The sequence below is a fragment of the Anomaloglossus baeobatrachus genome, chromosome 7 (assembly GCF_048569485.1).
Source record: "Anomaloglossus baeobatrachus isolate aAnoBae1 chromosome 7, aAnoBae1.hap1, whole genome shotgun sequence".
Classification (NCBI taxonomy): domain Eukaryota; kingdom Metazoa; phylum Chordata; class Amphibia; order Anura; family Aromobatidae; genus Anomaloglossus; species Anomaloglossus baeobatrachus.
The window spans coordinates 44,095,725-44,118,052 of record NC_134359.1 but is presented as its reverse complement, the minus strand read 5'-3'; positions in this window follow the sequence as shown (position 1 = coordinate 44,118,052).

Sequence of the window (22,328 nt, the reverse complement as noted above, 5' to 3'; positions counted from 1 at the left end):
AGCGTCACTGAACCGCCACCCAATAGAAAAGGAGGGGAGGAGATGAGCGGCCGGAACATGCCGCCCACCTCCTTCCTTCCTCCTTTTCCAGTGGACGCAGGTAAGGAGATGTTTGTCGTTCCAGCGGCTTCACACACAGCGATGTGTGCTGCCGCAGGAATGACAAACAACATCGTACCTGCAGCAGCACCGATATTATGGAAATGAACGACGTGTCAACGAGCAAAGATTTTTCACGTTTTTGCGCTCGTTGATCGTCGCTCATAGGTTTTACACGCTGCGATGTCGCTACCGGCACTGGATGTGCGTCACTAACGACGTGACCCCGACGATATATCGGTAGCTATGTCGCAGCGTGTAAAGTACCCCTAAGAGATTAATGTGCGCAATCTGTAAAAATGAAATCTGGAGATAGATTTGCTTTAGCGAAATTATGTTATAATTGTGATGCTAGTCACTGATTATGGTTAGTATTAACAGAAGAGTAGTCATACAAGCCGGGGTCAGGTAACAGGAGGACACGTCAGGACACAGCTAGTAAACAGAAATGCAGTCAAGTCACAGGTCAGAATTCTAGGAGAGTGCGTATTAAATTCAGGGAGCAGACAGAGACGTGGTCAGGGAGCGGTCCAAGGTCCAAAGCCAGGAGGTCGGGACAAAAACAAGAAGCAGGCATAGAGGAGTCAAATAACAGTTCGGGGGGGGTCAAGAAACCGAGATCAGAACATAAGCACAAGCAGAAGCCAAGAGCACAACTGCAGAACCAGAGAGTACAACTGGAGAGGTTCTGGGAGAGAATGCTCAGTAATGAAACAGAGCAATTACCAGGAGGGTGAAACACCTGAGTAATCAGCACCTGTATGGAATCCTGTGCTGTCAAACAACCGGTCAGCTAGTGCTCAAAGAAACACAGCAGAGCATCTCCAAATGCAAGATGCTCTGCACAAAGGAAACATGTCACTGCTGGCTCTGTAGTTCAGGAAAGCGCAGCGGAACATAACCTGTGTGCACAATGCTCTGCACAGAAGAATAATGTCCCTGCCGACTCTGTAGTTGAGCAGAGCATCACCTGATTGCAAGATGCTCTGCACAGAGGAATAATGTCACTGCCAGCTCTGTAGTACAGCAGAGCATCACCTGAGTGCAAGATGCTCTACACAGAGGAATCGTGACAATAGTAATAAACAATCCTCTAACAAATATTTTATCCGAGATCGTAAATGTATATTTCAGATGATTTTGCATGGAGTAATTCTTATGAAATTAATCACTTAAAAATCCTCCACACTTGATATAAATTATATGAATTGAACCATCTAGAAACATTTCATGTTAGTCATCCTGCGTTTTTATTCTTTCTTGTAAAGAAAGATGCTGCAATATTCGTCTGAATTGTGTCTCCAATTTATAAAGATAATGCAAAACTAACATGGATTTAACGCCGAGATGATAGAAGTAATTCAGATGTGAATAATAACGGCATTTGGAAGCACAGACAATGTTGGTTGAATGGGACCGGAGAGTATTTTATGCACAATTTGTTCTATTGAAGTCACGGATCATTAGATATTTTTCTTTCGAAAATATAAAATATTAGAAATGACACATATTTTCAAAATAATTGAAAGAAAAAAGTAAAAAAAAAAAAACATATTGAAACACAGACAGGATCAGGCATTGCCATTTTTGATGCCGTTTCTGTTGGAAGTTTCTTAAGTGAAAGCCAGGAATGAGAATCCAAAATGAATGAAAAAGGAAATGCCAGAACATTTGTTGTTTGTCCATCATCAAAGACAGTAGCAGAAACTAAACCAGGCACTCAATGTGCAAATCCAATATTAAAGGGTATGCATCATCACAAAAATGACCTTAGATTGAAATCATATTTTCAAGGGTTTTTTTTAAGAATTCCTTGTTCTTATTATTAAAAATCTTCTTCTTGTAGTTTTCACACTTACCACTGAGACTTACCACTGAGCCTCGTAATAGACTACCATAATAAACACTTCATGTTTTGTAGATCACTTCTCAGCGGTCTCAAGCCCATATGATGATGTCCTTGGAAGCTTCTGATAGGTTTATTGGCAACATCTGAGTTAATTAGAGACACACCTGTGGATAAATATTAATGCACATATATTAATGACGCGCTCACCACGCTCGGGTCCGGGGCTTCTGCAGCTGCTCGGTGGCTCGAGCGGTGGGCTGGACCTGGGGACTCGAGCAGTGCTCCTCGTCCACGAGTGAAAAGGAGGTGGTTTGTTTAGGGAGATAGTTCGTGATGCCACCCACGGGTCGTGGTGATTATTAGCACCACCGCTGCTAGTGACGGGGATCCCGGGAAGGATGGTAGGGAGCAGCTAGGATGTTGTCCCCTCCGTGGGTAGGGGTTGGTGATCCCGGGGCCCGGTGGTGATACGGGGAGGCTGGATGGCTGGGGGTGCAGGGTTGCAGGGACAGCGCGGCGCGGTGCCGGATGGCACTGGTGTACTCACTCAGACAGTCAATGACAGAGTCTCTGGTAAACCAAACTGCTGGATGGACGGGTCCCGCAGCCGGCTGCACTGTTGTGCTCTCCTCGGACGGCTGATGGTGGCTGTCTTTCCCTGCACCTGTTAGAATGTTCTGACTCCTGTGGTTGCCCACCGGTAGTCCACTCCCCGGCGTATAGGTGCCGTAGGAGCCCGTTTTGCCCGCAGGCGCCGGCCCTTGGATCTCTAGCCTATGGCGGTGGCCGTATATCCTCTCGGTGTGAACTGTTGCCTTCTGTCGGGTCTTGGTTGTTGGGAAACCCCTGGGGTTCCAGTCACACTCGGATTTGACCATTGTCGACGGCTCCAAGCCTAGTCGGGGTCCGATGGCCCTGCCTGTGTGCTTAGCTTCACTCCGCTCCCCGGTTTGGTACCGGCGGGCCAATGCCCGACGCCGGTCCTACGGCTCTGCAGAGATTCACTAACTCCTGCAGACGGCCACCACCATCTGCCAACCTTGCTGTTTGTGTCTGGGCCCCTACCCAGACACCGACAGTTCGTGTCCTCTCACTTTCACGGTCTACACAAATCTCCGTCTCTTTTCCCGCCTCCAGGCCTGTGAACTCCTTGGTGGGTGGAGCCAACCGCCTGGCTCCGCCCCACCTGGTGTGGACATCAGACCCTGGAGGGAGGCAACAAGGGTTTTTGTTTGACTGGTGTAACTGTCTAGGGGAGGGTGTGTGTGTGGTGTTATGTCTGTGACTACCTGGCTAGTCCAGGGCATCACATTACCCCTTGGTGAAATGCAGACCGTCCACGGGCTGCCCGTCCATCACCGGTTTTATTTTTCTGTAAAAGAGAAATTAACATGTAAAACATTTAACGCAAGCATACTTTTCAGTTCTTCCCTTACGGGAGGCATGGCACTTTAACGTTTCAAACATATGTAAACATTTTTATTACTAACGGACGGGTTCATGGTCATCCGCTCCCCCACCCAAGCAACCTAAACCTTGATGCTGCCCCTAAGAAACGGGCAGCACCCCTTTACCCCAGTCCTGGTCCAGGTTACCCGAGCGGGAACGTGTACGGTATCTCGCACCCGGCTGTCACTTCAGGGGACCCCACGTCCAGGGGGACCCCTGACCCCCGGAGGATGGCCACCGGTCCTGGTGGTGGCCGGGCCCCAGCCTGCTCTGCTGCGGGCCCTTCCTCCAATCTGCCTCTCCGGAGGCGGCACGGAACGGAAAACAGCCCACAAACTATTTACAAGCCCACAAGTTCGTGGGTGGCCTGCAAGTTCTCGGCCATGTTGATGAGTAGTTCCTCATGTGGGCGGTGAAAACACACAGAGTCCCTACGGGGACAACTTGCCGGCAACGGCCGGGATAATCAACTGGTTGATTATCAGGTGATAAACTCAAGTGATTGGTGTTCATTCACTTAATGGAAACACGGTGCTGGGGGTCCCAACAGGGACAACTGGGTTGCAACGGAGGACCGCTGCCATCATTGCTCATTTCCGTACTCCTCGCCCTGCTCTAGGCGAAGAACTACAGGCTCCAGCCCCTCCAGCACGCGGCAGGCGCGCCGGGGAAGGGCCGCCCGGCATTCATTGTTTCCACTCCGAGGAATATAGGTGGCCTCCATATTATACAAGCTGAAGACTATTTCTTCCTCTGAGACAGGCTCTGTGTCAGACCCTGAGCCGCTGTCATCTGACTCCAGGGCCCCGACGGTGAGATCCGTCAGGACAGGTACGGTTTACAACTGAGCCCAGACCTGCGGCTCCTCAGTGGCAGGTGATTCGTCGTTGGTCGGTGCACGGAGGACCGCCATCCGTTCTTCTGGGTCGACCACTCCAACATTTGGTTGGCCGGCGTCCTCTCGGGCCTCCGGGCCCTGGCGGGGTGTCAGCGTGGACTCCATCATCCCCATCGAGAGCGGCGGGCTAAGCGGGGCAGTAGGGGCGGCCAGCACGGGCGATGGAGCAGGCCCTAGAAGGGGCCTGGGGTAGACCGGGTCCTTCAGCTGCAACGGCCGGTCCCTCGGAGACATAAGGGCGTGGGTCACTCACCAGCTCTTCTAGCATGGCCTCTATTTCATGCGCCCGCACGACCGCAGCCAGCTCCTCCAGTTCAGCGGTCCAGCGATAAAGCAGGTCACGCACCTGGGTCCGGTTGCGACAGCACAGCATCATCACTTGGGCATTCAGCCACGCCGCCGTCTTGGGCGCAGGCTCTGGGGACCCAGGGCTTTCAGATGGGGTGGACATCCTGACGCTGGTGCTTCCAGGAATGGGAAGGTTTCAGGGTCCTGGCGTCCCCGCTTCTTATGCCCTCGGCTACATGAGGCAGGCTTTCACCTGCCCCCCCCTTGGTTCTTTCTAGCACTTCCTCTTTGGGGACAGGGCTTCACTTTCGTGCCTTCCCTGCTCGGGGAAGACGCTCGAGCGGGAAATCTTCGTGCCAAAAGATGGCGGAACTTCAAATTTTTCGGCCGGACGCCGCCGGTGGGAACTGCAAGGTGCACTTCTACCGGTAGGTAGATCGGTTCTATCCTGTTCGCAGACGCCAAGTTGTCGCAGGCGGAGGGGACGCGCTTGCCACGCTCGGGTACAGGGCTTCTGCTGCTGCTCGGTGGCTCAAGCGGTGGGCCGGACCCGGGGACTCGAGCAGCGCTCCTCGTCCACGAGTGAAAAGGGGGTGGTTTGTTTAGGGAGATAGTTTGTGACGCCACCCACGGGTCGCGGTGATTATTAGCACCACCGCTGCTGGTGACGGGGATCCCGGGAAGGATGGTAGAGAGCAGCTAGGATGTTGTCCCCTCCGTGGGTAGGGGTTGGTGATCCCGGGGCCCGGGGGTGATACGGGGAGGCTGGATGGCTGGGGGTGCAGGGTTGCAGGGACAGCACGGCGTGGTGCCGGATGGCACTGGTGTACTCAGTCAGACAGTCAATAACTCCTCCAACCTTGCTGTTTGTGTCTGGGCCCCTACCCAGACACTGACAGTTTGTGTCCTCTCACTTTCACTGTCTACACAAATCTCCGTCTCTTTTCCCGCCTCCAGGCCTGTGAACTCCTCGGTGGGTGGAGCCAACCGCCTGACTCCGCCCCACCTGGTGTGGACATCAGACCTTGGAGGGAGGCAACAAGGGTTTTTGTTTGACTGGTGTAATTGTCTAGGGGAGGGGGTGTGTGTGGTGTTATGTCTGTGACTACCTGGCTAGTCCAGGGCGTCACACACACCTGAAACACATGGCTTCCTTTCCATGCTTTTCATAACAATTATGCAATACGTTGGAGAATGTCTTATAGCTTGAATGCTATAAAAAGAAAGCTAAGAATGGAAAAAAAGGTCAAGTCAATGAGTGATTAAAAGAATCAGCCCCTTTTACTCAGGATAGGTGTACACGACCATGTTCTTCCCATCCGAGAAAAAAAACAGTCCATTTATACTAATAATAAACCACAATACGGTTGTGTACACGAGCCCTTAGATGTAATTATTATTTTAGCAAGATCTTAATGTTTATGTAGCGCCCCACGGGGCAGGCAATTAAACTACTCATCGTCAGGCCGTTTCAGGTCGGGTCAGGTGTTGTCACAGGGTGGCCTTGCCCGGTTCCGTTGCCCCGAAGCGTACAGTAAATGGTGGGGGAAGCGGGGCATTGGGAAAAGTTTGTCGTGACGCCATTTGTGGTATGTGGCCAGGAGTAGCTGCCGCTGCCGGGTTCCTCGCCGGGGCAAGTGTTATGGCAGCCTGGATAGTGTCGCTCCCCACAGGCGGAGCAGGCCCCGGGTGGATGATGAGGGTTTTAATGGCCATTGGCGCCAAAGCACTGGACGGCGGCGATGGTAAGGACAAGCCAATACAGTCTCTGCGGGTTCAGGGTGTAGTTTACTCACAACTTCAGCTGCCAGCCCGGTCACACTGGTCACTGCTATGATGGCCTCAAGTCGATCCTCAATCTGCAGGAGGTCAGAACCGATCCGGTAGTCTGCTGGCCCTTCACTGCGCTTTTTAGTGCGGGTCCTTGTGGCTTGAAGCACTTAGAGTCCCTTCCGTACTAGGCACTGTACTGTCCCCTATGCCAGTAGCAGAGATCCCCTTGAGTCTGACCGTGATCTATGCCAGGGAGTCCTATATACCACTTGGCTCTTGAAACTTGGGTTGTCGAAGAAGCATGGAACTTCTCTGTCCGGCAGAATCTGGTGATGCAACGTGGAATTACAGCACCCTAGGGTGCTGCACCCTGAACAGCGCTGGTTCTGGGGGAACTGACACGGTATTCTGCTCAGCGACCGGTAAACTCCTATGTCCCACAGGGGCTACAGGGAAAGACGACTGCTCACTGTCACTCCTGCTGGATAACTCTTGTAAAACTGTCTATGTGTGACTCCTAACTCCCCCTGATGGCTGCTCTTCCCCCTACCCAGGTCCTAAGCTAGTGGATTACGGCCCCTGTTGCAATGGCATCCTGTAAATGCCACACTGTTGGAAACCCCTTTTATACCCGACCCTAGCCCAGTCCCCAGTGGGGAAGGGGCAACCCTTGTGTGTATGTGGTTGTGGATGATGAAACCGGTACCGACCTCCTTTTGGATCCATGATCAGCGCCACACCCTAAGTATTGTGCAGTACCCTGTGGCGACCTGAGCCTCAGGGGCGCCACATTTAAACTAAAGTGAGGAGTGAATCCTTAACAAAGAAAAAGTATAATGGAAAGATTGATATTTTTCTTTTTTATATGCTCATCACATCGGATTAAATATAAAGGCAAAATTTTGCCGAAATCTGCATTATGCAATAAGTACCTTAGACTATAGACTTGGTTTATATAAGGGTACGGTCACTTTTCATGCATACTCCACCCTTTTACTATCTGTGTGTCATCTGTATTTCAATTTCTTTACATCCCCATAACCTTCCTCACCACCATCACTGAGGCCTGAAACACACATCCGTGAAACACGTGCGTGTTTGGTCCGTTTCCGTATATACAGGAGACACGGCCAAACGTGCACCAATGTTATTTAATGTTTGAGGACACATGTGCGTTTTTCATTAAGGTCCGTGGGTCCGTGTGCGTGCTACATTTGTGTCTCCGTTTTGCACGGAAGCATGTCCGTTTTTAGCACGCAACACGCAGCACGGACCCAATGAAAGTCAATGGGTCTGTGCGCACGTCCGAGTGACACGGATGCATCTCTGTTTGCTCCCTGTATGTTTTGTGCTTTTTTCATGTGATGTCGGTCTTTTTTCTTTTTCTGTTTCGTTCTCTCCCTCAGTCCGTCGGTTGGTCGGTCTCTCTCTATGTCGGTCAGTCTCTCTGTCTTATCTGTCCCTCTCGCTGTCTATCGGTCAGTTCCCCCCTCTCTCATACTTACCGTTCCCCGATCTCCGGTGCTGCGCTGCACTGCTGTTCTCTAAACTCCGGCGGCTTTTCCTCTTTTGAAAAAGCCGGCCGCTCATTACTCAATGTCGTATTCCCTGCTTTCCCCGCCCACCGACGCCTATGATTGGTTGCAGTGAGACACGCCCCCACGCTGAGTGACAGGTGTCTCACTGCACCCAATCACAGCAGCCGGTGGGCGTGTCACTATGGAGTATAGAAATAAATAAATAAATAAATAATTTAAAAAAACGGCGTGCGGTTCCACCCAAATTTAATACCAGCCAGATAAAGCCTTACGGCTGAAGGCTGGTATTCTCAGGATGGGGAGCCCCACGTTATGGGGAGCCCCCCAGCCTAACAATATCAGTCAGCAGCCGCCCAGAATGGCCGCATACATTATATGCGACTGTTCTGGGACTGTACCCGGCTCTTCCCGATTTGCCCTGGTGCGTTGGCAAATCGGGGTAATAAGGAGTTATTGGCAGCCCATAGCTGCCAATAAGTCCTAGATTAATCATGTCAGGCGTCTCCCCGAGATACCATCCATGATTGATCTGTAAATTACAGTAAATAAACACACACAACTGAAAAATCCTTTATTAGAAATAACAAACACAAACACATTCCCTTGTTCAACAATTTAATCAGCCCCAAAAAGCCCTCCATGTCCGGCGGAATCCAAGATGATCCAGCGTCGCTTCCAGCTCTGCTGCATGAAGGTGACCGGAGCAGCAGAAGAAACCGCCGCTCCTGTCACCTCCACGCAGCAAATGAAGAGAGCCGCGTGATCAGCTGAGCTGTCACTGAGGTTACCCGCGGCCACCGCTGCATCCACCGCTGGATCCAGGTAACCTCAGTGACAGCTCAGCTGATCACGCGGCTCTCTTCATTTGCTGCGTGGAGGTGACAGGAACGGCGGTTTCTTCTGCTGCTCCAGTCACCTTCATGCAGCAGAGCTGGAAGTGACGCTGGACCATCCTGGATTCCGCCGGACATGGAGGGCTTTTTGGGGCTGATTAAATTGTTGAACAAGGGAATGTGTTTGTGTTTGTTATTTCTAATAAAGGATTTTTCAGTTGTATGTGTTTATTTACTGTAATTTACAGATCAATCATGGCTGGTATCTCGGGGAGACGCCTGACATGATTAATCTAGGACTTATTGGCAGCTATGGGCTGCCAATAACTCCTTATTACCCCGATTTGCCAACGCACCAGGGCAAATCGGAAACAGCCGGGTACAGTCCCAGAACTGTCGCATATAATGTATGCGGCCATTCTGGGCGGCTGCTGACTGATATTGTTAGGCTGGGGGGCTCCCCATAACGTGGGGCTCCCCATTCTGAGAATACCAGCCTTCAGCCGTATGGCTTTATCTGGCTGGTATTAAATTTGGGGGGAACCGCACGCCGTTTTTTTTAATTATTTATTTATTTCTATACTCCATAGTGACACGCCCACCAGCTGCTGTGATTGGGTGCAGTGAGACACCTGTCACTCAGCGTGGGGGCGTGTCTCACTGCAACCAATCATAGGCGCCGGTGGGCGGGAAAAGCAGGGAATATGAGATTGATTAATGAGCGGCCGGCTTTTTCAAATTAGAAAAAGCCGCCGGAGCAGTGTGAACGCCGTGCAGCGCCGGTGATCGGGGATCAGTGAGTCGGGGATCAGTGAGTATGAGAGAGGGGGGGACACTTCAGTCACTCAGGGGATTAGCGGTCACCGGTGAATCCTTCACAGGTGACCGCTAATCAGTACACGGCACACAGACAGAGCCGCGGCATGACAATGAAGTCGGGTGAAGTTCACCCGAGTTCATTCTCATCGCACTACTCTGTCTGCTGTTTGCCGTCATGTATCAACGACATTGTGCATCACACACACACACGGAACATTTCACACGGACAACACACACACGTCAGTTTTTTCACTCACGCACACACGGACATTCCACTCGCACATACGGCTAGCATACGGGATACACACGCAGGCCACACATACCATAAAAACGGACCTAAAAAACGGAAAACGGACCCAAAAAACGGCCCGTTTTACACGGACGTGGTTTTAACGGATGTGTCTTTTCGGCCTGAAGGAGAGCTTATTCATCTTCTCTCCAAATCGCACCTCACAACTTTTGCGCTTGATCCGATCGCATCCTCCCTCCTGCCTAACCTCGCCACCAAGCTTATCCCAGCCCTCACCCATATTTTCAACCTATCATAAACCCCTTCACCCACAGGGGTTTTTATATTTTTTTTCCTCTTTTTCTTCCGAGAGCCGTAACTTTTTTATTTTTCCATCAATCTTCCCATATAAGGGCTTGTTTTTTGCGGGACGAGTTGTACTTTTAAATGAAACCATAAGTTGTACCATATAGTGTACTGGAAAACAGAAAAAAAAATTCAAGTGTGGAAAAACTGCAAAAAAAGTGTGCTCGCACAATAGTTTTTGGGATATTTTATTCACCATTTTCAATATATGGTAAAACTGATGTGTTGCTGTGATGCCTGAAGTCGGTGCAAGTTTATAGACACCAAACATGTATAGGTTTACTTGTATTTAGAAAAAATCACAAGTTTGTCCAAAAAAAATGGTGCACGTTGTGCACCATTGTCCGAAACCCGTAGTGTTCTCATTTTTCTGGATCTATGACTCAGTGATGGCTTATGTTTTGCATCTTGAGCTGACGTTTTTAACAGTACCATTTGTATGCAGATGCTACGTTTTGATCGCCTTTTATTGCATTTTGCGCAAAATTTGCGGCAACCAAAAAACGTAATTTTGGTGTTTGGAATTTTTTCGCTGCGATGCCGTTTACCGATTAGATTAACTGATTTTAGATTTTGATAGATCGGGCATTTCTGAACGCGGTGATACCAAATATGTGTATATTTTTAATTTTTTTTAACCCTTTAATTTTCAATCGGGCGAATGGGGGGTGATTCAAACTTTTATTTTTTTTTATTTTTTTTAATTTTTAAAAACTTTTTTAACTTTTTTTTTAATTTTACTAGGTCCCTTAGGGGACTATAATGATCAGCAGTCTGATCGCTCTTCTATTTCTCCAGATCACAGCTACACAGCTGAGATCTGGAGGTATAGTGCTTTACTCTCACACACTGCCCTCTACCGGCATTGAGAGAAAGTGACTCATGATAGCTACAGGCGTCATCTGATGACCCTGTGCTACCATGGCAACCACCGGAAGTCACGTGATCACGTCACGTAGCTTCCGATGGAGCAGATAAGTCATCGTTATGGCTGCACACATATACACCTCGCTGCCAGATTTTTGCAGCAAGATGTAAGGGGTTAAAACTCGCGGGTGAAACGCAATTCCACTCGCAACTAACAGACACACATGTCAGCTGTTGAAATCAGCTGATATGTGTGCGGATCGCTGCGGACTGCCCATGGCAGCTCGTGGGGATTAACCTCACATGATTCATGACATACCCAGTACGTCATGGGTCATAAAGAAGTTAACTTCTGGTACCTTCCCTTCTGTTTTCAAACATGACACAATCACACCTATCCTGAAGAGACCATCCCTCAACCGGACCTCTACTTCCATCTATTGTCCCATATTGTCACTTCAGTTCACCTCCAAACTTCTCGAACAGCAGGCCTATGCTGAACTTTCCTTCCATCTATCATCAAACTCAACCTATGATCTGGCTTCCGACCCCACTGCTCCAATGAAACTGACCTAATCAAAATTACTAATGACTTACCGCCAAACATAACAGACAATTCTCTATATTCCTTTTTCTAGTCTCTCCTTTGACACAATCAAGCACTCCCTCCTATTATAGATCCTCTTTTAACTTGTCACTGAAGACCTTGCCTTCTGCTGGATCTCCTTATACGTTTCTATCTGCACATTTAGTGTCTCCCACTTCCATACTACCTTCATATCCAGCCCTCTCTCAAAGTTCTGTCTTACTACCCCTTCTCCGTCTATACCTTTGGTCTGGGACAACTCATAAAGTTCCCCAGCTTCCAGTACTACCAATACGCTTGTAATAGGGTGAACAGAGCCCTACCGCCCCCACTTCTCTGCTGGTGAATGATGGAATTGCAATGTATTGGATTTTTGCTAACTGTCTGCATTATTGTACCTTTCCCTGTGTAGTACGGCCGGCTGCCACTAGAGGTCATGGGTCTCGGGTCCCTAGGAGAGAAGGGATGGACTGGGAGATGACAGGGTAGCAGGGGGTTAAGTAAGAGAGAGCTCATCAGCACAAGAAGATATACAGGAGAAGGAACTTCCTGTTACAGACAGATAGGGAAAGGCTGTGAAAGAGTGCAGACCAAGGGAGAAGTCCAGGAGAGACAGAAGAGAAGAGTGGAGTGCTGAAGGGTGGAGGTGACAGGGACAGGATTTAAGGTGTTAAGGAAGCCCAGACCTTCCCCATCCCTCGGTCCCTGCTACAGGAATAGCAAGAGAAAGAAAGAGAAAAGAGCAAAGCTGTCAGAAGGGGCTCTATTGCAGCAGGACATAAGTCCAGAGTGTCATGGAGACGTAATGAGAAATTGGGGTGTTCCTAGCTAAGGCGTCATCTGCCGATACCTGTGGGAAAGCAGTTGCGGCAGGAGGGCAAGAGAGTCCATCTGTCCGTTAGCTGACCTGAGAAACCCACCACCATGCTGGGGGAGTGGGTCCAAAGTGGGAGGTTAAGTCGCCCCGTTACAGCTGTCCCTGCAAAGCCAAGCCGGATGTTGGAGTTAAAGTATCTGAAGGATAATGAGGATGACAAGTCTGCTGTGAACCATTTGAAGCTGTCTGCCAGCAAGTTAATTAGTAAAGTGAAGCAAATGTTATTAGGTGTCTTTCTCCTTCCTGACTGAGCGGGGCATAAGGCCCAGAGACGTGAACAGGACCCAGAAGGCGAACGGCAGCAGTCAGCAGGTACCACCTCCACACCACATAACACCCACTCCACTCTACCCCCGTGTCTCTACTGTGCCAAGGTGGGTTGAGGTCCGCCATGACCCTCGCCCACAACTGCCCCTCTCCGGCACTTTACACGCTCATGCAGAAAAAGGACAGAAGCTCACTTCGTGCTGCTGCTGAAAACTTTTCAAAGAAAGATCCAAGACACACTAGTGGAGATAAGTGTTTTTTATTCAATGCATTTCATAGCCATTACAATCTTGTTCTCAGGAAAAGAACCTTTTATTCTGTGTATCTTAGATAAGACCCTATTTTGTGCCTTTGCTCCTTAAGGCCCCGTCACACTAAGCAACATCGCTAGCAACATCGCTGGTAACGAACAACTTTTGTGACGTTGCTAGCGATGTTGCTGTGTGTGACATCCAGCAACAACCTGGCCCCTGCTGTGAGGTCGTTGGTTGTTGCTGAATGTCCTGGGCCATTTTTTAGTTGTTGCTGTCCCGCTGTGAAGCACAGATCGCTGTGTGTGACAGCGAGACAGCAACAACTAATGTGCAGGCAGCAGGAGCCAGCTTCTGCTGAGGCTGGTAACCAATGTAAACATCGGGTAACCAAGAAGCCCTGTCCTTGGTTACCCGATATTTACCTTTGATACCAGCCTCCTCCGCTCTCACTGTCAGTGCCGGCTCCTGCTCTGTGCACATGTAGCTGCAGCACACATCGGGTAATTAACCCCATGTGTGCTGTAACTAGGAGAGCAAGGAGCCAGCACTAAGCAGTGTGCGCTGCTCCCTGCTCTGTGCACATTTAGCTGCAGCACACATCAGGTAATTAACCCCATGTGTGCTGTAACTAGGAGAGCAAGGAGCCAGCACTAAGCAGTGTGCGCTGCTCCCTGCTCTGTGCACATTTAGCTGCAGCACACATCAGGTAATTAACCCCATGTGTGCTGTAACTAGGAGAGCAAGGAGCCAGCGCTAAGCATTGTGCGCTGCTCCCTGCTCTGTGCACATTTAGCTGCAGCACACATCGGGTTAATTAACCTGATGTGTGCTGTAACTAGGAGACTGGGGGCTGGTCACTGGTTGCTGGTGAGCTCACCAGCAACTCGTGTAGCCACGCTCCAGCGATCCCGGCCAGGTCAGGTTGCTGGTGGGATCGCTGGAGCGTCGCAGTGTGACAGCTCACCAGCAACCTCCTAGCAACTTACCAGCGATCCCTATCGTTGGGATCGCTGGTAAGTTGCTTAGTGTGACTGGACCTTATGTGTTCCTTCATTTACCCATAAGGGGGCTTTACACACTACGATATCGTTAATGTTTTATCGTCGGGGTCACGGTGTTAGTGACGCACATCCGGCGTCATTAACGATATCGCAGCGTGTGACACTTATGTGCGACCTAAAACGATCGCAAAAGCGTCCAAAATCGTTTACCTCTCATTAGTGATGTTGTTCCTCGTTCCTGTGGCAGCACACATCGCTGTGTGTGACACCGCAGGAGCGAGGAACATCTCCTTACCTGCCTCCACCGGCTATGCGGAAGGAAGTAGGTCGGCGGGATGTTACGTCCCGCTCATCTCTGCCCCTCCGCTTCTATTGGACGCCTGCTGTGTGACGTCACTGTGACGCCGCACGAACCGCCCCCTTAGAAAGGAGGCGGATTGCCGGTCAGAGCAACGTCGCAGGGCAGGTAAGTCCGTGTGACGGGGGTGCGCAAATTTTGTGCGTGACGGGCAGCGATATGCCTGTGTCACACAAACAATGGGGGGCGGGTACGCACGCTAGCGATATCGGCACCGATATCGCAGCGTGTAAAGCCCACTATACACTGATGACATTCAGACCTACCTCTCTGACCCAGACGTCACATCTCTGCTGTCCAGAATCCCAGAGTATCTATCAGTCATATCTTTCTTCTTCTCTTCTCTCTTTCTAAAACTCAAAGGGCAAAACTGAACTCATTATCTTTCCTTCATCTCACGTATCTCCCCTGACTAATCTATGTATCACAATAAATGACATCACGATTTCCTCTGTATGGGAAGCCCGCTGTTTCGGAGTAAACATCGACTCTGCCTTGTGCTTCAAACCGCACATCCAAGTTCCTCATCTTCTGCCACCTCCAACTTAAAAATATTTCCAAGGTCCATCCTTTCTTCAAACCTGAATCTTTTAAAATGCTAGTGCTGCCCTCATCATCTCCCGCCTCAACTACTGCAATATCCTCCTCTATGACCTCCCTGCTAACAGTCTTGCACCTCTCCAGTCCATCATTAACTTTTCTACTCGACTAATCCACTTTTCTTCTTGCTACTCCTCCTCTTCTTTCCTCTGCAAATTGGCTCCCAATTCTCTAACATATCAAGTTCAAACTACTAACATTGACCTACAAAGCCATCCATAATCTGTCTCCTCTGCATATCTCAGAACTAATCTCCCGATATTTTTTCACAAATAATCTCCAGTCCTCCTAAAGGTGGTGTCACACACAGCGACGACGACAACGACGTCGCTGCTACGTCACCATTTTCTGTGACGTTGCAGTGACGTCCCGTCGCTGTCGCTGTGTGTGACATCCAGCAACGAGCTGGCCCCTGCTGTGAGGTCGTTGCTCGTTGCTGAATGTCCTGCTTCATTTTTCGTCGTCGCTCTCCCGCTGTGAAGCACACATCGCTGTGTGTGACAGCGAGAGAGCGACGAAATGAAGCGAGCAGGGAGCAGGAGCCGGCGTCTGGCAGCTGCTGAAAGCTGTAACCACAGTAAACATCGGGTAACCAAGGGAAGACCTTTCCCTGGTTACCCGATATTTACCTTCGTTACCAGCCTCCGCCGCTCTTGCTGCTAGTGCCGGCTCCTGCTCTGTGCACATGTAGCTGCAGTACGCTCGGGTAATTAACCCTATGTGTACTGTAGCTAGGAGAGCAAGGAGCCAGTGCTAAGCAGTGTGCGCGGCTCCCTGCTCTCTGCACTGTGACATGTAGCTGCAGTACACATCGGGTTAATTAACCCGATGTGTACTGTAGCTAGGAGAGCAAGGAGCCAGCGCTAAGCAGTGTGCGCGGCTCCCTGCTCTCTGCACATGTAGCGACGTTATGATCGCTGCTGCGTCGTTGTGTTTGACAGCTAAGCAGCGATCATAACAGCGACTTACAAGGTCGCTGTTACGTCACAGAAAATGGTGACATAACAGCGATGTCGTTGTCGCTGTCGCTATGTGTGAACCCAGCTTAAGATCCCCTTTTCTCATTCACACTTGTACATTTATCACCCAATCACCTCCAAGCCTTCTCTCGAGTATCCCCCCTTCCCTTTGGAATTCTGTGCCCTAACAAGTCCGATTATCTAATAGATTCAGAACTCCTAATCACCTCCAAGCCTTCTCTCGAGTATCCCCCTTCCCTTCTGAATTCTGTGCCCTAACAAGTCCGATTATCTAATAGATTCAGAACTCCCAATCACCTCCAAGCCTTCTCTCGAGTATCCCCCTTCCCTTTGGAATTCTGTGCTCTAACAAGTCCAATTATCTAATAGATTCGGAAATCCCAATCACCTCCAAGCCTTCTCTCTAGTATCCCCCTGCTCTTTAGAATCTGTGCCCCAACACATCCCATTATCCAACAGATTCGAAACTCCCAATCACCTCCAAGCCTTCTCTCGAGTATCCCCCGTCCTCTGGAATTCTGTGCCCCAAAACGTCCCATTATCCAACAGATTCAAAACTCCCAATTATCTCCAAGCCTTCTCTCGAGTATCCCCCGTCCTCTGGAATTCTGTGCCCCAAAACGTCCCATTATCCAACAGATTCGAAACTCCCAATCACCTCCAAGCCTTCTCTCGAGTATCCCCCGTCCTCTGGAATTCTGTGCCCCAAAACGTCCCATTATCCAACAGATTCGAAACTCCCAATCACCTCCAAGCCTTCTCTCTAGTATCCCCCTGCTCTTTAGAATCTGTGCCCCAACACATCCCATTATCCAACAGATTCGAAACTCCCAATCACCTCCAAGCCTTCTCTCGAGTATCCCCCGTCCTCTGGAATTCTGTGCCCCAAAACGTCCCATTATCCAACAGATTCAAAACTCCCAATTATCTCCAAGCCTTCTCTCGAGTATCCCCCGTCCTCTGGAATTCTGTGCCCCAAAACGTCCCATTATCCAACAGATTCGAAACTCCCAATCACCTCCAAGCCTTCTCTCGAGTATCCCCCGTCCTCTGGAATTCTGTGCCCCAAAACGTCCAATTATCCAACACATTTGGAACTGTCAGATGGAACTTGAAAACCCATCTCTTCAAGAAAGCTACAACCTGCAATGTCCCTGCTGCCACCTCACCACCACCAGGAGCTGCCAAAAAACCCCAACTTATTGTCTCCTTCCCAATTATCCTGTAGACTGCGAGCCCGTGAGGGCAGGACCCTCTCCACTCTTTACCAGGCTATGTTCATCTGTTCATTGTTATTTATATTTTGTATGTAAACTCTTTTTACATATACAGTACCATGGAATCAATAGTGCTCTAAAAACAAATAATAATCTGTATGAAAAAAATGTTTATGCGCGCCCATACACTTGAATGGCCGTATCTTATACAAAAAATGGAAGACACTTGTGCATACTGCAATTTTTTCCCATGGACTCTTATCTGAACAGCCCAATTCTTTGGTCTGAGAGCACACATTTATTAAACATCCATCTTGAAGAGCCCTTATTCACACATTAACAAAATATAAACAACAACAAAAACTTAAACTATGGAAATCAAAACAACATATTGTTAAGAATGTTTCTGCAGATTACTTGCAAAACCATTGACTTTTGTGTTTTCTTGTCTTATGAATGACTCGTCTTACCTTACAATAGCTGACTGTGCATGCCGCATAGCTCAGGATATTTTTTTCTTCTTGACCTGCAGCGACCTACCTTAGAAGTGAGGAGAACATTAATAAAGAAAATATTTTGGAGCAGTCAAAACATGTTCTTTGAATGACGTCTTTATCTCTGACTCTCGAGCAACGATTCTACTCATGTTCGAAAAGAAAAAATATATATATATAAACTTTACAAATCTGTAGGTGGAGTTTTGACATAAAACAGCGTGTCTCCTGCGTGTAGATGTGCCGGGAAACACAATCAGACTGAGGAGAGTTCATATAAAAATAGATCACTCCTATCTCCCATCTGTCCTGTCATTGTCGGCAGACTCCTTTCTCCAAAGGGTGATGATGAACCTGTTACAATGTGTACACGGCTTTATGTGTTTGGATGGACGTGTCGAATAGGAGAGTTCATTCCCCTAGTAATCCGCATTGTTCAATACCTGTCACTAAACAAAGGAGATGGCTGAGCGGACGGGTTCGTGGACTGATTAATTCAGAACTATGACAATGGTGGAAATGAAAAAAAAAGAAACTGGGAGTTGATGATCTGCAACTCAAAATTAGATTTTATGTCTTTGCAGTGGAAATATATAACAATAAAATATCTAGATATAGGTTAAGGTATCAAGATAATGGTGTAAGGATCTGTACCCAACCCGTCTTGGAGGTTCGAGGTTCACGTCCAAAATCTAATATATAAAGCTGAATGTGTGTGTGTATGTATGTATGTATGTATGTATGTATGTGTGTGTGTGTGTGTGTGTGTGTGTGTCCGGGAGTCGTAGCTACAGCCACAAAATTTTGCACACTCACACGTCTGGACCCCGAGAGCGTCATAGGCTATGTTGTGAGGCGAAATTTTAACCCCGCGAGTTCCAATTTACCAATCAATTTTGCCCCTATCTGCATAATGGGGAAAAAGTGAAACGAAATGTGTATCCACACCATCGCATTTACAATCACGAAATTTTGCACAGACACCTCATGTGACCCAGGGAACGTCGTAGACTATGTTTTGACAGGAAAATTTAACCCCACGCTTTACAGTTACTCTCCAAAAAACATGCCTTCATTAAAGTAAATGGAGCCTGGAACTACAGGTTATTAGTAGGAGCTGTGAGTGGTTGCTATAGGAACAAAAGACATTCATAGTATAAGAAGCTTATATGTGAGGTAATAAGATGTCGGTGGGGAGACGGATAGAGAGACAGAGAGAGACAGACAGAGAGAGAGACAGACAGAGACAGACAGGGAAAGAGACAGAGAGATAGAGACAGACAGGGAAAGAGACAGAGACAAACGGTGAAAGAGACAGACAGAGACAGATGGTGAAAGAGACAGACAGACAGACAGTGAAAAAGACAGACAGAGAAAGACCTGGAAAGAGACAGATGGAGAAAGAGACAGACAGACATGCAGACAGGGACAGAGACAGGGAAGCAGGAGACAGGCAGAGAGACAGACAAAGATAGATGGGGAAAGACACAGACCTTGATAGAGACAGACAGGGAAAGAGACAGATAAATAGAGACAGACAAAGACAGGCAGACAGGGAAAGAGATAGACAGGAAAAGACACAGACAAAGAGACGAGGAGACAGACTGGGAAAGAGACAGACCTGGGAAAGAGACAGACCTGGAAAGAGACAGATGGGGAAAGAAACAGAGAGATAGAGGCAGATGGGGAATGAGGCAGACAGGGAAAGAGACAGACAGAGAAAGAGGCAGACAGGGAAAGAGGCAGATCTGGAAAGAGGCAGATCTGGAAAGAGGCAGATCTGGAAAGAGGCAGGTGTGGAAAGAGGCAGGTGTGGAAAGAGGCAGGTGTGGAAAGAGACAGGTTTGGAAAGAGGCAGATCTGGAAAGAGGCAGATGGGGAAAGAGGCAGACGGGGAAAAAGGCAGACGGGGAAAGAGGCAGACGGGGAAAGAGGCAGACGGGGAAAAAGGCAGACGGGGAAAGAGGCAGACGGGGAAAGAGGCAGATCTGGAAAGAGGCAGATCTGGAAAGAGGCAGATCTGGAAAGAGGCAGACAGAGCACATTACTTGGCCAATTTAGTTAAATCTGTGTGGAATATCTGTGGTGTTGAAATATATGTTGTGAAATGCTTCTATTAGCTTAGTTTTTGCCTTTTAATAATTACATTTCTATTTATTTGTTTTGTGGTTTTTGTGTGCAGAATACATTTTTGTTAATACATTCTATTTTGTTAACAGCAGTTATAAACCCGGGCGAAGCCAGGTAGTACAGCTAGTTCTAATATAACTTCCAACAAAAGACCATGACATCAATGTCACATGATCAGTAGAGACTATATCGGTAGAAGGGAAATGGTGGGGTATTAAAGGAATTTTTTTATTTAAACGCATGAATTTAAGGGTGGAAAATAAAATTGGGTGTGGGAATTATGTCTTGTCAGTCTGGTTAGTCAGAAGACACCCAGGGGACCCTGGAAGGTTAGAGATTTGCAATCCTCCTGTCTAGAACGTGAACTCATAGAAATTCGCCGACTTCATCCAGACTTAAGATAAAGTTCGGTTTGGGACCCGGACTTGACATGAACCTCAATGAAAGTCACTTATTGAGCAGTTTGGGTCTCCGTCCGCACGCAGCCTACCAAAAACAGAGCACTTTCGGGAGCGGATGGGCGAGGTTTTTCCTCTCTTTTTTTTTTTACACACTATATTCAATCACGCTGTTGTTACCCCTGGTGCAAGCCGTTCAAACACCACAAGCGGCTCACATAGGGCTGAGCACCGAGCGTACCCGAGCACAGCAGTGATCGCGGCAGTGGTTTACATACTAAAGCACCCGAACTCTGGTTTTTTTGCCCAGTCTCCACCTTCAACCCAGAGAGGAAAGGGAGGAGGTGAGGAAGGTTGCGTAGAAGGAACCTCCCACCATATTGCTGAGCCAGAACACTAAAGGGTGCTTTACACGCTGCGACATCGCTAACGATATATCGTTGGGGTCAAGTTGTTAGTGATGCACATCCGGCGTCGTTAGCAACATCGCAGCGTATGACACCAAGGAGCGACGTGCAACGATCGCAAAAACGTCTAAAATCGTTGATCGCTGACACGTCGCTCTTTTTCCAAATATCGTTGGTGGTGCATGCCGCTGGTTGTTCGTCGCTCCTGCGGTGTCACACATTGCTATGTGTGACACCACAGGAGCAACGAACATCTCCTTACCTGCGTCCACCAGCAATGAGGAGGGAAGGAGGTGGGCGGCATGTTCTGGCCGCTCATCTGCGTCCCTCCTCTGCTATTGGGCGGCCGCTTAGTGACGCCGCAGTGACGTTGCTAGAAGGCCAAACGCACCTCCCCCTTGAAGGAGGGATTGTTCGGCGGTCACAGCGACATCGCTGAAAAGGTATGTGCGTGGGATGCTGCCGTAGCGATAATGTTCGCTACGGCAGCGATCACCTAATGTCACACCAACGACGGGGGCGAGTGCTATTGCGCACGACATTGCTAGCTATTGCTAGCAATGTTGCAGCATATAAAGCACCCTTTAGTGTCCCATATCCCCTGAGAACAATGGATTCTAGAGCACCCAGTGACCCAGGACCCCGGCACCACATAATCTCTGGGAGCGATGGCACCTCGCCTCCCAGCAATACCACAACCCGAAGTGAGTCTCTTAGTGCACAAAACACGGCCAGAGCGAGCACCTGCACTAGCTCCACCCCCCAGTGGTGACATCCCACCCCTCATGGCCAGTGAGAGGCAATAGGTGACTGATTAGAGAGCCGGAGCATGCCCAGGAGTGTGAGGAACCGTATGAGAAGGCTTAACTGCCACCCCGAACCCTGGAGACCTGCCATGACGCCCACCACCATGCAAACCGCCAAACCTGACAATAAGTGTTTTAAAATGCATTTCTACGAATTGGATTGTCCAGCTGAGCCATTGATAAAAATGATAAAGGAGTTGTTACATGCCCTCCCAGGGTCCACCTCTCTGCCGCTGTTCTGATCTTTGTTGACAGGCTGTAGCGGTGACGGCATGAGTACACTGCACATGACTGCTGCAGTCAATCACTGGCCTTGATGGCTCAGTGATTGGATGTAGCGGTGATGTGTGCTGTAATTATACCATCACTCCTAAAGCCTGGCAACAAAGACTGGAGCAGCTGTGTAAAAACAGCGCTGGAATCGGGGAGGGTGAGAAACAACCCCTGTATTATTCTAACCTAGTGCTGGTCAAAAGTCTGAAGGATCTAATTCCAGAAAACTCCTTAGGGTGCGTGCACACGACATCTTTTTAAGTGGATTCCTCGAACTTGCCTGAAAAAGCACCGCAAAAAATAAACACAGCACACAGCAATGTAAAAACGAAATTACTGTGCACATGTTCCAGATTTAGGCATTTTCCTACAGCAACTTCGCCTAGGTCATTTTTGGCAGGTTCGCCAGCGTCATGTGCTCATACCCTTTTAATGCCATTTTCTCTGTTTTTAAAGAGTACTGTATATGACACGCCGACGCCAGGGCCATGGGGTGACTCGTTACCGGGCGACGGTTCTGGCTCTCGGGAGCCATGGTGGCGTAGCCCAGCTCCGTGACCCCGGCGGTGTCGTTTAATAAAAAGGAAGGGGATGATGACCGTTATTCGTGACGCCACCTGTAGTATGCGGCAAGTTAGGTGCAGCCACTGCGGGATGGGACTCCCCGGGGCA